A 16554-nucleotide genomic window follows, 5' to 3' on the forward strand; every position below is an offset into this window, starting at 1 on the left:
GCAGACAAGCGCCTGGAATGAGGTGAGCTGAGTGTTGCTGTGGTGGGTCTGTGCCCACGTCATGCATCAGGATTCATGTTGGCAATAGTTCATATCTCTGTTCTTCAGCCTTCATCACAAAGCTGTGAAGGAAAAACAATCCAAACATCTAACAGGATCTGATGGATGCAAAGTCCCATTGAGCTCTTTGTCATTTACAAACTTGTCCAACCAACAAGAGCACAGATAAAAAACACAGTGAGGATTTTGCCATATATGAGCATAGATTACTTTAATATATTTTTCAATGCAGGCTTTTGGTGAGCCGCTGGGTTCTGTCTAATAATCATCTCAGCATTTTACAATAGAATAACTCTTTACTAGCTCTTCATTTATTGTTATTGTACATGGAACAAGGAAGCTGTTTCTCATTGGATGTTAGTTTCATGTTCATCAGGATCATTTTCTAAAGAGCTGATATTGAGACCATTTACTGCACTGGCTGCACATCCTGTCTGCATTTCTCTGTATGTGCTGTGTTTGTCTTTCATGTTTCTCCATATTGACACAAACAGTGAACAGCAGTAGATCTACTCTTCATCTGTTTTAGGCCCAGTGAAAGATATGAAGCAGAAATGGTGTCATTAGGAGAAGAAGAGGAGAACAAGTCCGGCGAGGAGGCAGCAGCTCTTAAAGATGAAACAGCAGCTCAGCCCTGAGCTCAGAGAGCTGCACATGAAAAAGCTCCTCAAGCAGATCCTGTCAGAGGTTTGTCATCAACAGGAGGAACTGTTCACATCATAGGATGAAGATGCTGTCAGCTGGATGAAGAAGGTTATTTAATGCAAACGTTCACACTGAAGTCAAATTGTTGCCGTGTTGAACAGATTCATGTACTGATCGTCTCCAGAATGTTAGAAGAGCTTCAATGAATCATTAGAAACAACTTACAGCTGCACAGCTGTGTCAAACACATCTGTGTGTCATTGTGGGATTGTTGTGTTTCTACATGTGACACACGTCTAAAACATGCACACAATCTGAACACAAACAGGGACTCATGTGTTCCCACAGCCAGATGCTGAGAGCCATTTCCTTGTAGTCCTGTGTCTACATACATGAACCATTAGATGTTATTGGAATGATTGTCAGCTTTGATAGTTTCATGTGTGTTTAGCTGGACGCTGTTTGATCCTCGACATGTTTAAAGGTGTCCAGTCCTGAGACACTGGGGCTGGAAACAGCTGTGATGTCATTGGACTGTCACAGACAGAAGTGCATGAAGTGAGCAGCCGAGCAGCCGCTGATGTTTTGGATTCAACAGCATTTGAAAGGTTGACACAGACGTATTTCCACATAGAAAGCTGAATTTGTCATATGCCACAGTGAACTCACTGTTCAGTGTTTTTCAGGAAGCTTCTTAACTGCCTCTGCTGCCAAACAAGCAGCTGATGTCCTTGAGAAGAAGCTGAAGAAGTCTTCAACAACAAATACAGGAAGTGGACTTTCAAATACTAGATTCACTTTAGACTCACAAAAGAAATGACTCAACTAGCTGTGTTTGACTATATGAAAGGTCAGTGAAACACAGACTGTTGTGTTGGACTGTTATTCAGTTGTCTGCTGAATGTTTTCAAATGTCTGCATCTCAGCTGTGATGAGGCTGGGGGTCATGGGAGGCCACCGTAGCAGCCTCTTCAACATCATGACATCATCATAAATGCTGCTGGACTGTCTGATGGGCTGACGGTGAAAAAGCCGTCGGGAAGGAAACAGAAGACATTTCAGAGGCTGCAGCAGATTTCTTTGATTTGGGGCCTTTTTCAGCTTTATTGGACAGAGCAGTGAAGATAAGTGACAGCAAAGCAGAGAGAAAGGGGGCGTGGCCCGGGTCAAAGCCAGGCCAGCTGCTCTCCACCTCGTGGCACATGGTCACCTGCTCATCCTAGTGAGCTCCAGCAGCCCTTTCACACAGTTTACACTGTCAAACACTGTGTGTGGACCTCAGCTAACAACAGGCTACATTTAAGTCTGGACTACATGCTTTTATATTGAGGAGATTTTTCACTGTTTTTATTCCATCAGCAGCTCAACATCATGAGCAGCTTTGACATAAAGACATCAAACTCAAGCTGACTTTAAACTGGATCTACTTTTAATACAGGGGCTCAAAAACAACAACATCTTTATTATATATCAGGACACAAAGTCATTTCATCTCAAATGGAAAACAGCTTTATTTGGAATAACCAGCACTATCAACTGGTTTGGGATCTCCACCAGTTTCATGTCTTTACAGCTTCTCCAACAAAGTTCCTGTAAAATCAGCATGTTTGTCTTTATTGGTTTGATAGTGATTGATTATTCAGTCCCAATCTGCTGTCATCTAAAGAACAAAATGATGTTTCTATGAGTCACAAAGCTCCAGATGTTGTCGGCTTCACAAAGAAAACAAAGAACTTAAACACAAAGTGTTTGGAGCCAAAATGTTCCCAAGCTGCTCTTTTTGAAATGGCAGAGGTACAGTGGTGTCTAACAGCACACTGTGGAAGGCAAACATGTTATTGTTGGATGAAACTTCATGAATCCTTTGTAGATTTGAGCTGTTGGAGCCTTTCTTTTCTCTTCAGGTGTACAGATGCTGAGGAGGCAGGTGAAGCAGGTGGAGCTGTTGTGATGCTGGCAGAGGGTGTGTCTTAGTAACTCTGTGAGGCAGAACTGGATCCAACATTGTGGATGTGTTGATGTTGGAGCCATTAAGAGTCTCTGGCCACACTGTAGGATTTCCCTTTGATCCACTGTGGGGGCATTTTGGAGTCTGTCAGTGAAACTCTTCATGTTTGTGTTTGACTCCAGTTTATAGAAACAGAGGAATGTGTCATGCTTTTGTTCGGCCTCCACAAATACACACATTTGTTCATTGGTTGGACTTTTTGGAAGGAGACACATTGAAAACCATGTTAATAAGATCTTGTTGTTTCCTGTGGATCCGACACAGAGAGTGGACTTCAGACAGAAACTGTGGAAGAGATTTTAGAGGTGATCATTGTTCTCACAGCATTTTGAGTGGGAACAGTTCAAACTGAGAGTAGTGGGAGTTATTTACTGATTGAAACAAGCTGAATGTTTCTGTGACGATGAAGATCAGCAGCTCAGCTGATCAATGAACTGACATCTATCAGTCGTTTCATGAGATGAAGTCATCAGCAGACATTTGTTCTGACTGTGTGATGAATGTCAGAACGTCAGGGCTCTGCTTTAGTCACTGCTTGATGATCATTGGCTCATTGTTGAATTCAGGGGCCCAGTCTGACCTCTGACCCTTTGCTGCAGGTCTTCTGTGTTATCTCCACTTTCATGTCTGATCTTCTCCTGTATCGTCCAAAATAAACATCTGGATCATTTCCAACACTTCAGCAGATCTTTAGTTTGGGCAGTGCAGCACAGAATAACACATATTGTACTATACTGCCCACTTCCTGATCTTATTGGATCTGTGTGTGAGGTTGGTGAAGGAAACACATGTTTACTGAGTGAGTCGCTGCCATTAGGAACTAGTTTTTATATCACAGCCTGGAAATCACACAGGACCATTTCTGCAAGTGAAAAGTCGTCATTGGAGGAAAATAATTGTATAGTTTGTGCGACTGTTGTTTGTAAATGAAGAATTGTCACAACTACATGTGCTGCTGACCTTTGACCTTTCCTTTAGGTGCACAGAGGAGTCTGTGGAAACATCCAGAACTGAGGCAGTGCTACAGATGCTTCAAATAAAGTGGTGTATTATCCATGTTTTCTATTGATCACATCCAGTATCCTGATCTAACGAGCCCCCTTTCTGTGGATTTTAGAGCCTCTGACTTTTGCTGCGTCTCATTTCAAGCACAAGAGCAAGAAGTGGATGAAGAAATGGGGCGAGTGGGGTCAGTGTGGTGCATGTCAGCTGTGCTCACACATGCTTTCACAAAGAACATGTGTGTTCATTGACAGCATTAAGGTGCACTTTAGTCTTCATAATAATAAAGTATTCTGACTTTATTATTGTGAATACTCACAGTCATGTTGCAGCTCTGCTTTGCTTTAAGAAAATGTTCTACCAGGATGTTACTTTCCTAAATGTGTTCTCCAAATGTTCCCAAAGACTTTGTTCTAAGTAGTTCTACATGATGAAACATTCACACTAAGTTTAAGAAGGACACACAAACACCATCTGTCTTTTCATCATGTGTACAAACGTGTTCAGATGTCAAATGTACCGTGAATGGATGCAAATGTGGATCGTTCCAATAAAATGAGACAGTTTTGTAAGTGGATCACAGTTTGAAGTTCATTGAAACCTATAAGAACATGTTATTCAAACCAACTTTATCCAACAGGAAGAAGCATCAGGGGAACAGGAAACATTCAAACATGTTTACTGTAAGAACTGCACAAAGTAGCAGCTGTTTTTGGGGATGATGCAACGAGCCTCGTCCACACCTGGAGTTTCTGTCCTTCTACTTTCTAAATACTCACAGGCTCAGGCAGTGGGGGTCACAAAGAGGTGGCTCGGAGCCCTTTATCGTTTGCAGTGCTGATGAACACTCTGATGTTTGCAGACAAAGTTATGATCTGTAGTGAGAGTGAGGAGGAGAGTCTGGAGAGAAGAGAAAGTACAAACAAGGAGAGATGAGGAGGAGGTCAGGGCTGATTGATTTATGACAGGAGGAGAACAGTAAGAGTGAAGAGGAGGAGACGGCAGTGAGACCTGCTGTGATGGTTTGGAGACGGTGGCACACAGACAGGAGGAGCTGCAGGTGGCAGAGCTGAAGATGCTGAGAGTTTGGTTGGAGGTGAGCAGGATGGACAGGATTAGAAAGAAGAAGATCAGAGGGATCGCTCAGGTCCAGCAGAGCTGCAGTCAGACCGTGTGCTGGATGCTCCAGAAATTGACTCAGTGTGTGTGTCAAGTTCACACAGTGCAGAAACAAACTCACTTTACAACATTATCAAAAGTTTATTGATCCATCAGAGCAGCTGGGAAGGAAGAGACGAGCTCCTGAACATTTCCTGATGCTGCTGCACAAACAAAGTGATTCATTATTAGTTTGATTAGATCTTTAATGTCACAGCTGTCTGAAAAATGCTAATGTCACACAGTTTGATCAGACTGTGCATTGGTACATAGTGTTGATTTTACTTGCATGATTTTATCCTGATATTTATGTTTGTTTATTGATATTTAAATATCAGGTTTTATCCTGATATTGTGTGTTTTAGTGTTGTTGCACAATATTCTTTTAATCCACTGTGGACTAAGCGCACAATAGTAGGCACCTGTGGAGGTGGGGGCGTTCCCCGAGGCAGCCTATCAGCCGCAAAACTGACCTGTTAAAGGGGATGTGAGCGCAGCGATGGGAAGGCGACGCACGAAAGGCAAGCAGGAGGAAAAGAAACGCGCGCAAGCCAGCATAGTGGGAGGCGATGCAATCCACAGCAGGGCAGGGGTGTCCCTCTGCCTGCATCTGGCGGTGCTATGACGGAGGCCGTGTTCAGGTGTGGAGTGGGGCGGGACTGTGACGCGCTGTCAGGAGGAGACAGGTCTGCGACAGGAGCCCCGCCCCCTTGTTCTTCTGGCAGCGTGGTTTCCATCCCGGAAGAGAAATTCCTCTCCTGTTTCAGATAAGGAACATTTGTGTCAGGGCTCTGTGTGCGGGCAGATGGAGATGTGGATCCAAGTGCAGGACTCTCAGATGGAAATATAACTGAAAACCACAGCTTTATTGCTGGCACCAACAAAACAGAAACCAAACATGAAACCACTAACTGGAACACACAGGCAGGATCTGAGGGTACAACCCGACACCGAGCATGGGAAAACACAGGGCTTATATACACAGGGTAGTAACGGGGGAATCGGCAACAGGAGGGAGACACAGCTGGGAGAGATCAGGGCTAACAAGACATGGGGAACAAAGCTGCACACACTAACATAAGACAAAGACTTTCACAATAAAACAGGAAACATGAATCACAACTCAGAGACACGGACTCAACACAGAGAGACAGAAAATGACACATGGAACTGAACTATACATGAAACCACAATTCCTAAAACATGGATAACAGAAACATGAAACTCTAATAATAATCATCATCACAACCACATGAGAACAAGAAAACAATCCATGATGTAAAATTAAACCAAAACATAATAAACTCAAAATACTGGGTCCAACGGACCCAGAACCGTGACAGTTTGCCCGCGTGTGGCTGGACTGTGGCATTATGGGAATTTTAGCATATAGAAACATTTGTTTAGCCTTTGTGTTGACAGTGTAGAGTTATTTCTGCCGGCAGGGTTTTTAGTGTGTTGAGACTCTTTTTATTGTATAGGGGGATTTTAACCTGTAACTCTGGTTGTGTCTGTTTCCATGGAAATAAATGGTGTGCCAACTTAGTGTCTGACCCACTCACTCCCCTTCTACTTGTATGTGAACGCACTTTGAGGTGCAGATTTAGATCCACCACTTTTAGCGGCTCCACTAACACTGAAGCCTCACACAGAAAGTCATTTCCATGTGCCGTTTATTTACTTTCCGGCTCTTTGAAACTTCGCTGCCAAATGTGGAGGAAAAGTTTTATCTGGAGCTATCTGCAGCATGTATAAACTGTTATTAATCTTTAACAGGGCTGTCAAAACTGAGAGCAAACAAAAGAACTGCTGTATAATGCCGTCCACCCACTTAGTTTAGTTGGTCACATGACTGCATCATATGACTAAAATACGTCATTGTTTTCAAAGGGCTCAGTTTTTGCAGTCCAGATTGCAACATGAAAACTGGGTTTTCAAAAAGCTCAGTTTTCCTTGACCAAAAACGCCGTCTCAGTGTGGAGGCCAAAACGGAGAGAAAAAGAAGCTTTTACAAGGAAAACGTCTCAGTGTGGACGTGGCCTCCGTCTTCTGCTCTGATCGGCTTCAGCTTTCTCTACACCTCTGAAACCTGCTGCTGTCTGTACACCTCATGCTGTGTTTGCTGTTCTCTCAGAGTCAGGTGGAGGTGGAGGAGGGGGCGGAGTCTGTCCGGCTGCCTGAGGACACTCAGGTGGAGTGGTGGCACCGTCCTGAGAAGCCTGACAAACAGGAGCAGCATCATAGAGACCGAGTGAAAGAAAGACGAGCGTGTGAAAAGCGGACAGTTCAGCCTGACCCTTAAACGCCCCACAGAGAGAGACAGCTGTGTGGCCTGGAGCCAGGGAAACATCATTGATGGAGAGTCGTGCTGCTCACAGTTACAGGTGCTTGTTCACTTTCACTTGGTTCTCTCTGCTTTCACTTATAATTTTATTGTGTTTCTGTGTGAAGCTGTCGTGTCTCCTCTGCAGGGACGGTTCAGGTCCAGGATCAAACATCAGGAACAGAAGCAGCTCCATTGATCCGCCTCCTGTGATGGCTGATCAATCAGTTTGATCTGTTTGATTATTGATCAGTGATGTCAGAGTGGAGTCAGTGTGATGGTATGAAATATATCTTAAACTATCATAAACATGTTTATTATATAACTCATTTTTCTACATTTTCTTCTACAGATCAGTTTATGTCAGTATGTCCATGAAGGTCCTCAGTCATCCAGGTCATCGTAGTCGAAGGAGCTTGGAAAGAAAAGCGTCTGGACTTCTTTAAGTTGCTTGAAGACGTTTCACCTTCATCTGAGAAGCGTCTTCAGTTCTAGGGCTTAAATCTTCAAATGGTGAAGAGTCCCAGATTTAACCCTGTTGGAGTGTCCCCCTGAGATCCCTTCCCAGACGCCTTAACGCCCACTCACATCCTGGGCCATTTGACCTCAGGAAGTCGCATGATAGGGTGAGAGACAAGCTTGAAGACAAACAGCTTTTTACACTATAATTACCTGTTTGGGTCCAGTGAGTGTCAATGACAGGAAATCCTCACCTGGTGGTGAGTGAGAGAAACCACAGCAGACACCTCTGTGTTTAAGAAATGGATGGATATGGTCGCTGGTGCTCTCAGCTGGCTCAGTTTTCACACCAGCACACAGGTACGAGTGCACAAGCTCCCACTGTGGAGTGACTACAGGAACTACGTCTGAACGCCTGTGGAGTTGTTCACACAGACTGTGTAGTTACAGGAAGCTGCCAACAGGTGGCAGCACATCACCGCAGCGTCAGCCTGCAACTAAAACCTCTGCAGAGACTCTGACGGGCGTCAAACAGGCAGCAAGTTTGACATAAAAGCTGCTGCAGGATCAAACTCATCAGGATGTGATAATAGGATTATTCCTTTGTGACATCATAATTAATCATTACTTAACATAAGAAATGCTTTATTTATCTCACAAGTTTGAAAATGAGGCTAAATAAGGTGAAAAACATGTCAGTGTAATATATAAATATGACAGGAAATGGCTTGGATAATTAACAGGGAAAATAATCCTAAAGCCCGTTGAAGCTGGAGATGTTGGAAGGGAGCAGGAGCAGTCAGGGAGATGGTCACCCTGGCTGACTGCAGTGATGACCCCTGTGAGGGACTAAAGATAAAAACACCCCCTACTGTTCTGACTGTGCATCACATGGACGGGGGTTTGACTATATCATGTTTAAGATGATTGTACTTAGACACACTGATGCACATGTTGTTTCTACTTTGAACTTACATACAAGTGTTTCCTTCAATGCTTTATGTGACTGTGAACAGTGTGTCTGTGTGTGTGTCACACTGTGGACAGCAGAGATGCTTCCATCCCTTGTGTCGGAGCTCAACCTCGTGGCAGGTTTAAGAACTGCTGTTCTTGTAAAGATAAATTAGACTGATGCACCTCCGTAACAGACTGTAGAGGGTTTCTGGGGCAGTGACATGAACACTTTGTCTTTATTTATACTGTCATATTTTCCTGTTACATAAACCACAGCATGCTGAATATGAATAAACTGCATTTATGCAACTCAGTCTCTGCTTCTGACTGAGGAAAACCACAAATCATGTCTGTGACGCCTCCATGAAACAGACTCCTGACGGCCTCTGGGGAGAGAGCTCACATTAGTCCTGTTTTATTTTCTTACATTGGCTCCTGGTTAGTTTTAGATTTGCTTTAAAATTCTTACTTAAGCTGTGTGAATGTTTTCAGTCACGTTATTCAGCTCCTGCTCAAACTGTACGATTGAATCTCAGGGGTTAGAAGTTCAAAGGTCACAATGCAGGTTCTTACACTATACGGCCTGATGCTCTGATGCGACCTGAGTGCTCACACTGTGCGTCCATAACATGAAGCTTGTAACACAAAATCTGTCTCTCCCTCTCTGTCTTTCACTCACACAGACACACACACATCACCATCATCAACTTTGCTAAATTGCTAATGAAAAACATTGACCAGCCAGCTGTGACTGAGCAGCAGTGTCCATCCAACTATTTTCAAGGTTGTTGTAGTCGTGATAATTTTGTGAGGCCACATTGAGAAGGCTCAGATGAGCCAAAGTTCTACAAGTTGTGCTTTCATCTCTTATATATATATATGTATATATATATATATATATATATATATATATATATATATATATATATATATATATATATATGTTAGGGGTGCAACGATACTCGTATTGATATTGAACCATTCGATACAGAGCTTTCGGTTCGGTACGCATATGTATCGAACAATACAGAATTTTTAATTTATTTTATCAACTTTCCTTCTGACGATGCTGTCTGTGTTGAGCGCTCAGTGGGTCTGCGCTCGACAGTGCAGCCTAGGCGGAGTAGTCGAACGCAGATTCACTGAGCGCAGGGCAAGCTAGCAGACAGAAGTTAAGCTCTCCTTGCAACATGGCAAATTGAACCTCCCCCACCCTCATTCAGATCTGGCGTTTGGAACTATTTCGGTTTTCATGTGACGTATGACCCTGAAGGTAAGCGCGTCATGGACTAAAGTAAAACAGTATGTTGGATGTGCCATGCAATGCTCAATTACATGGTGGGAACTAGTGTGTTAGCGCAGTTAGCTTATTAACGTGTTGACGCCTATTAACGTGTTGACGCCGTCCAGCCCCACGCACGGGGCGATCAGCGGTAGCTCGTTAACGGAGATTTGCCGTGTTGTGGCGTTAACGTCATTTCAGATTAACGCTGACAGCACTAGTGGGAACACAACGAATATGACTGCACATTTACTCCGACAGCATCCTAGTGCAAAGACACAAACAACAAGCATGCTACAAACTTTACCCGAGTCATTTAGACAGCCGTTAGCACAGGATTCTCCTTATGGGGACCTGATATGTTTAATATGCTGCTGAGAATATAGCCCAGAAGAAGCAGATAGTATAGCTTTTACTTTGGAAAGAGACATTTCTCTTTAATACTCATCTTTGGAAAAGAGAGTAATAAACTCTCTTTTCTAAAGATGAGTGATTCCTCAATCAGATATATTTATTTTTTTTATTACTTTGTTGTTTCAGCAACGTTAAATTTAAAAACTGTACTTTTGAGTTAAAATATATATTTATAATTTTAATAAATGACAAATTAAAAAAGGCATGAACATTTATTTTTGTATCGAAAAAATATCGAACCGTGACACCAAAGTGTCGAACCGAACCGAACCGTGAATTTTGTGTATCGTTGCACCCCTAATATATATATATATATATATGTATATATATATATATATATATATATACACACACACACACACACACACCTCTCTCTTCACTAGGGATGGGTACCGGTATCCGGTGCCATGATGGCACCGGTTCTGACATAAACGGTAGTAACCAGACCGAAAAGCTGCGTACATTTCGGTGCTTTTTTCCCCCTGAGATGTCATACACTGTCATGAACCGAAGTTCACTACACAAGCTGGACCCAGAAGCAGAGACAACACGCACAGGAGTACGAAAAATAAACTTTATTTCAACTAAAGGTGTCCCGGAAGGGTCAAAGGAAAACACGCGAGAAACTAGAAAAACCAAGGGACCGGAAGATGAGTTACGCAGGAACGCAGTAATCGGGACTGTGGGAGGCTGCAACAGAAAGAGGAAGAGAATTACTGGGGAGCGGGGAAATAGCAGCATACGTGGGGGAGAGTATGAGTCTTACAGTCAAAGCGGGGCCGTGGGAGCCGGAGGGAGGGGTGAGGGTCCGCGGGGGAGCTCCAGGAAAGTAGAGGTGATTGGTACCGGAGGCGATCCAAACTCCAGACGGGCAGGTGGACAGGCAGGTGGCTCAAAAACACGCCGAGCTGTTACCGCTGTGAGACGACTAATGGACTGGCGTGGAGCATCTGGCTGGGCTGGATCAAATAGTCCACCTGATAATCGCCTGAGATGGGATGCAGGTGTGGAGTTAACAGCCACACCCGTGGGCGTGGGCATCCCATCAGCTCCTCGGACACCGGGCCGCGGACCATGACATACACTTTGAATTCTAGCCAATCATTTTACTTTTGCAAGCGTAGTAGGTGGGCCCAGGTACGTATGTGCCCTGTACCAACACAGAGCAGAGCAGCTATCTGAACATTACCCCAACAGAGGTCGATTATCTTGTTAATAATTTCACCTCCTCACTACGTACGACTCTGGATACTGTAGCTCCTGTGAAAACTAAGGTCTCTAATCAGAAGTACCTGACTCCGTGGTATAATTCTCAAACACGTACCCTAAAGCAGATGACTCGTAAGCTGGAGAGGAAATGGCGTGTCACAAATTTAGAGGATCATCATCTAGCCTGGAGAAATAGTTTGCTGCTTTATAAGAAAGCCCTCCACAAAGCCAGAACATCTTACTATTCATCACTGATTGAAGAAAATAAGAACAACCCCAGGTTTCTCTTCAGCTCTGTAGCCAGGCTGACAAACAGTCAGAGCTGTTTTGAGCCAACCATCCCTTTAACGTTAACTAGTAATGACTTCATGAACTTCTTCACAAATAAAATTTTTATCATTAGAGAAAAAATGACCAGTAATCATCCCACAGATGTAATATTATCTACAGCTACTCTTAGTACCATTGATATTAAGTTAGACTCTTTTTCTCCAATTGATCTTTCTGAGTTAACTTCAATAATTACTTCCTCCAAACCATCAACGTGTCTTTTAGACCCCATTCCTACAAAACTGCTCAAAGAAGTCCTGCCATTAATTAATGCTTCAATCTTAAATATGATCAACCTATCTCTAATGATCGGCTATGTACCACAGGCCTTCAAGCTGGCTGTAGTTAAACCTTTACTCAAAAAGCATCTCTAGACCCAGCAGTCTTAGCTAATTATAGGCCAATCTCCAACCTTCCTTTATATCAAACATCCTTGAAAGAGTAGTTGTCAAACAGCTAACAGATCATCTGCAGAGGTTTATTTGAAGAGTTTCAGTCAGGTTTCAGAGCTCATCACAGCACAGAAACAGCTTTAGTGAAGGTTACAAATGATCTTCTTATGGCCTCTGACAGTGGACTCATCTCTGTGCTTGTCCTGCTGGACCTCAGTGCAGCGTTCGATACTGTCGACCATAATATCCTATTAGAGCGATTAGAACATGCTGTAGGTATTACAGGTACTGCGCTGCAGTGGTTTGTATCATATCTATCTAATAGACTCCAGTTTGTGCATGTAAATGGAGAGTCCTCTTCACACACTGAGGTTAATTATGGAGTTCCACAGGGTTCAGTGCTAGGACCAATTCTGTTTACATTATACATGCTTCCCTTAGGCAGTATCATTAGAAGACATAGCATACATTTACACTGCTATGCTGATGACACCCAGCTCTATCTGTCCATGAAGCCAGATAACACACACCAATGAGTTAAACTGCAGGAATGTCTTAAAGACATAAAGACCTGGATGGCCGCTAACTTTCTGCTTCTTAATTCAGATCAAACTGAGGTTATTGTACTCGGCCCTGAAAATCTTAGAAATATGGTATCTAATCAGATTCTTACTCTGGATGGCATTACCTTGGCCTCCAGTAACACTGTGAGGAACCTTGGAGTCATTTTTGACCAAGACATGTCCTTCAACGCACATATTAAACAAATATGTAAGACTGCTTTCTTCCATTTGTGCAACATCTCTAAAGTTAGAAATATCCTGTCTCAGAGTGACGCTGAAAAACTAGTTCATGCATTTATTACTTCCAGGCTGGACGACTGTAATTCATTATTATCAGGAAGTCCTAAAAACTCACTGAAAAGCCTTCAGCTGATCCAAAATGCTGCAGCAAGAGTCCTGACAGGGACTAGAAAGAGAGCAGATTTCTCCTGTTTTGGCTTCCCTTCATTGGCTTCCTGTTAAATCCAGAATTCAAAATCCTGCTCCTCACATACAAGGTCTTAAATAATCAGGCCCCATCTTATCTTAATGACCTTGTAGTACCATATCACCCTATTAGAGCACTTCGCTCTCGCTCTGCAGGCCTACTTGTTGTTCCTAGAGTATTTAAAAGTAGAATGGGAGGCAGAGCCTTCAGTTTTCAGGCCCCTCTTCTGTGGAACCAGCTTCCAGTTTGGATTCAGGAGACAGACACTATCTCTACTTTCACGATTAGGCTTAAAACTTTCCTTTTTGCTAAAGCATATAGTTAGGGCTGGACCAGGTGACCCTGAATCCTCCCTTAGTTATGCTGCAATAGACGTAGGCTGCCGGGGATTCCCATGATGCATTGAGTTTTTCCTTTCCAGTCACCTTTCTCACTCACTATGTATTAACAGACCTCTCTGCATTGAATCATATCTGTTATTAACCTCTGTCTCTCTTCCACAGCATGTCTTTTATCCTGTCTTCCTTCTCTCACCCCAACCAATCACAGCAGATGGCCCCGCCCCTCCCTGAGCCTGGTTCTGCTGGAGGTTTCTTCCTGTTAAAAGGGAGTTTTTCCTTCCCACTGTCGCCAAAGTGCTGCTCATAGGGGGTCATATGATTGTTGGGTTTTTCTCTGTATCTATGAAGCGCCTTGTGGCGACTTTTGTTGTGATTTGGCGCTATATAAATAAAATTGAATTGAATTGAATTGAATGTTCTCTTAGAGCAGAGCTACAGATTAAAAATGCCCAAGGAGAAGCAGTCAGCAAAAGACAGCAAAATATGCAAACTCAGCAGCAACAAGTGCTTTAAGCTGATACTGTGATACTGTCAAAGGAGGAAACACCTCAAATCTGATGAAACACCTGGCGACGCATAGCATTTTGTTAAAAGCAGAGAAATGCGCCGTATTTGATAGCTTGATGCGAGACCTCAAACCGAGCACATCTACTGCGGGTGTGGTGCCTGTTATCGGACCCGGAGTTAGCAACATCCCCCAAAAACACGAAGAGGAGAGTCCTGGCCCCTAGCCCTGCCAGTGTAGCAGAAATGATGAGGATGATGATGCAGCAGCAGCTGTTCTTCACTGCGTGAGTCGCTTAATGTTGTTCGTGTGTAATTTACGTTGAGTAGGCTAACCACGTTATTACATTAATGCATGTAAGGTGAACTAGCAAACATCATCATAGCTACATGCGGCTGTCTTCTTGTTTGATGGCAGATACTCCCTTCACCCTGGCCAAAAAGGCTAAAATGACCAAAGAAAAAGTGGAAAACAGTTAAACATGAGAGGTTTTTGGACAAAGTTTGTGTTTTTTCCATTGCACTGCTTCCAGCCAAGAGTGATACCATATATGCCCCATAGCTGCAGAAAAGGCTAACATTGTTATCTTTTTACAAAAAACAGCTGAACATGAGAGGTTTTTGGACCAATTTTGTGTTCTCCATTCTTTAAGCACCGGCACCGTTTCAAAAGTACCAATTTGGCACCGGTATCGGATAAAACCTAAACGATACCCATCCCTAGTCACGTGTGAACTTAAAGGGCAAATACGTAGGTGATCATTTCTGTCACTGTTTCATATTGTTGCTTCAAATTATACAGGCACGGATTGTAATTTATTTATTTTTTCTATTGATATTGGCTTTTACAGCCTGTTTTAATTGAGAGGAGAAAACAACATTTTATTTTATTTTCTATGGTGTTTTGATTCCTTGATGTTTTTTTTTCTTCTCCACACATTTCACACTTCAGCTACAATGAAAAAGACACAAAGCTGGAGTTATTCTGTGTCTTTGCTGCACAGCTGCCTCTTCTTCTCTCATCCTCTCACCCCTCCCTCTCCTGTTTCTACTTCAATCATGAAACTGATCAATGATCAGCTGATCGGCTTTTCTCTCTTGTTTGTTTATCGCTCACTTTGCGCCGAAAGAGGAAACCAGCGGATGTCGCGTTAAACAACAGCAGCACGTTTAAGCTTGATCGGCTGTTGTTAGAATTTATTTAATATTAATTTCTAGTATCAGCTGATGTTTGCTGGAGCCACAGCTGTAAAGCTGCTGGTCATGATGTCGGTTTGGATATGTGGTGAGAGGGAAACATGAAGATGAAACCAGGAGATGTCCTTACTGAATCATCAGAACTGAACAGGTGATGGAGAAACAGGTTTACCTTTTAGGTGACATGAATGAGTTGAAGGGAAGTTATGAACAGTTTCTGAGAGACAAATAACACCAGCATCCTTTTCTAAGCAGCTGACAGCTGGTAACTGTGCAGGGGCGGGTCTAGCAAAGTGTTGCCAGGGGGGCATGTAGGGCATTAACAGGGAGAGGGGGGCACAAAGAAATACTTTTATTTCTTATTCTCATTTAAAATATCTCGCTTTTAAAAAAATAATTATCTGCGTCTTACAACAAACGATTGATAGATTGATGCATATATACCATCAGAACAGTGTACATCACTGTCACAACAGTGTTTGTTTTCATTCAAAGGCTTTATGTGGGCCGGTCTCTAGTCAAAATGCCCGGGACGATTTTTTTGTCCCAGTCCAGCTGTGTATGCAGCTCATCTGCAGTCTGGTGTTACCTGCATCTTCCTATTCAGAAGGCAGAATTTCCGAGTTCTGAGTACAATCGAAAGCACCACGACTGCAGTTTTTGTGTTGGATGTAAAAAGCTAGGATAGAATCAGGCGTGGGATTTCTCTCGTGGAAATGTGCACATTATTTTTTCCTTTCTATTGGTAGGTGGCACAGTGCACTTGTGGCAAGTAAGCAAGCTAGAAGACTAGCAATCTTGCTGGGTATCCAGTTACGGAAGCAACACATTAACAAGAGAATTCTGAGTTAAACCAAAGTTACTTTCCCTAGTAACTAGTTACTCTGAAAGTAACGAGTAACTTGAAGTAACTGAGTTACTTTTGATAGAAGTAACTAGTAATGTAACTAAGTTACTAATTTAAAGTAACTTACCCAACACTGCTTTTCTTGAGCAGTCCATCATGAGAGAGTTTAAAAGGAGGTGCACACTGGAGATGGCGCACTCAAAGGGCTCCTTGAGTGATACGATTTCAACATATTAATGTGACAAACCCTAGACTTTCTCCGGCCGTCTGGGGTCTGGATCACATAATTGTTGTCTCTGAGTTTCTGTTCCACCACATATGAGCCAGTGAACTGGGCTAGTAAACTGGACCCTACCACAGGCAGCAACACCAACACATTCTCGCCTGGCTGGAAACTTCTGCAAACAGCCTTTTTATCATAATGATCTTTCATTTTAGC

Source organism: Aulonocara sp. 'chitande type north' Nkhata Bay, linkage group LG12 (assembly GCF_057382095.1).
Source record: "Aulonocara sp. 'chitande type north' Nkhata Bay isolate Kocher_YH1m ecotype deep benthic linkage group LG12, A_spYH_male_GT1.1, whole genome shotgun sequence".
Lineage (NCBI taxonomy): Eukaryota > Metazoa > Chordata > Actinopteri > Cichliformes > Cichlidae > Aulonocara > Aulonocara sp. 'chitande type north' Nkhata Bay.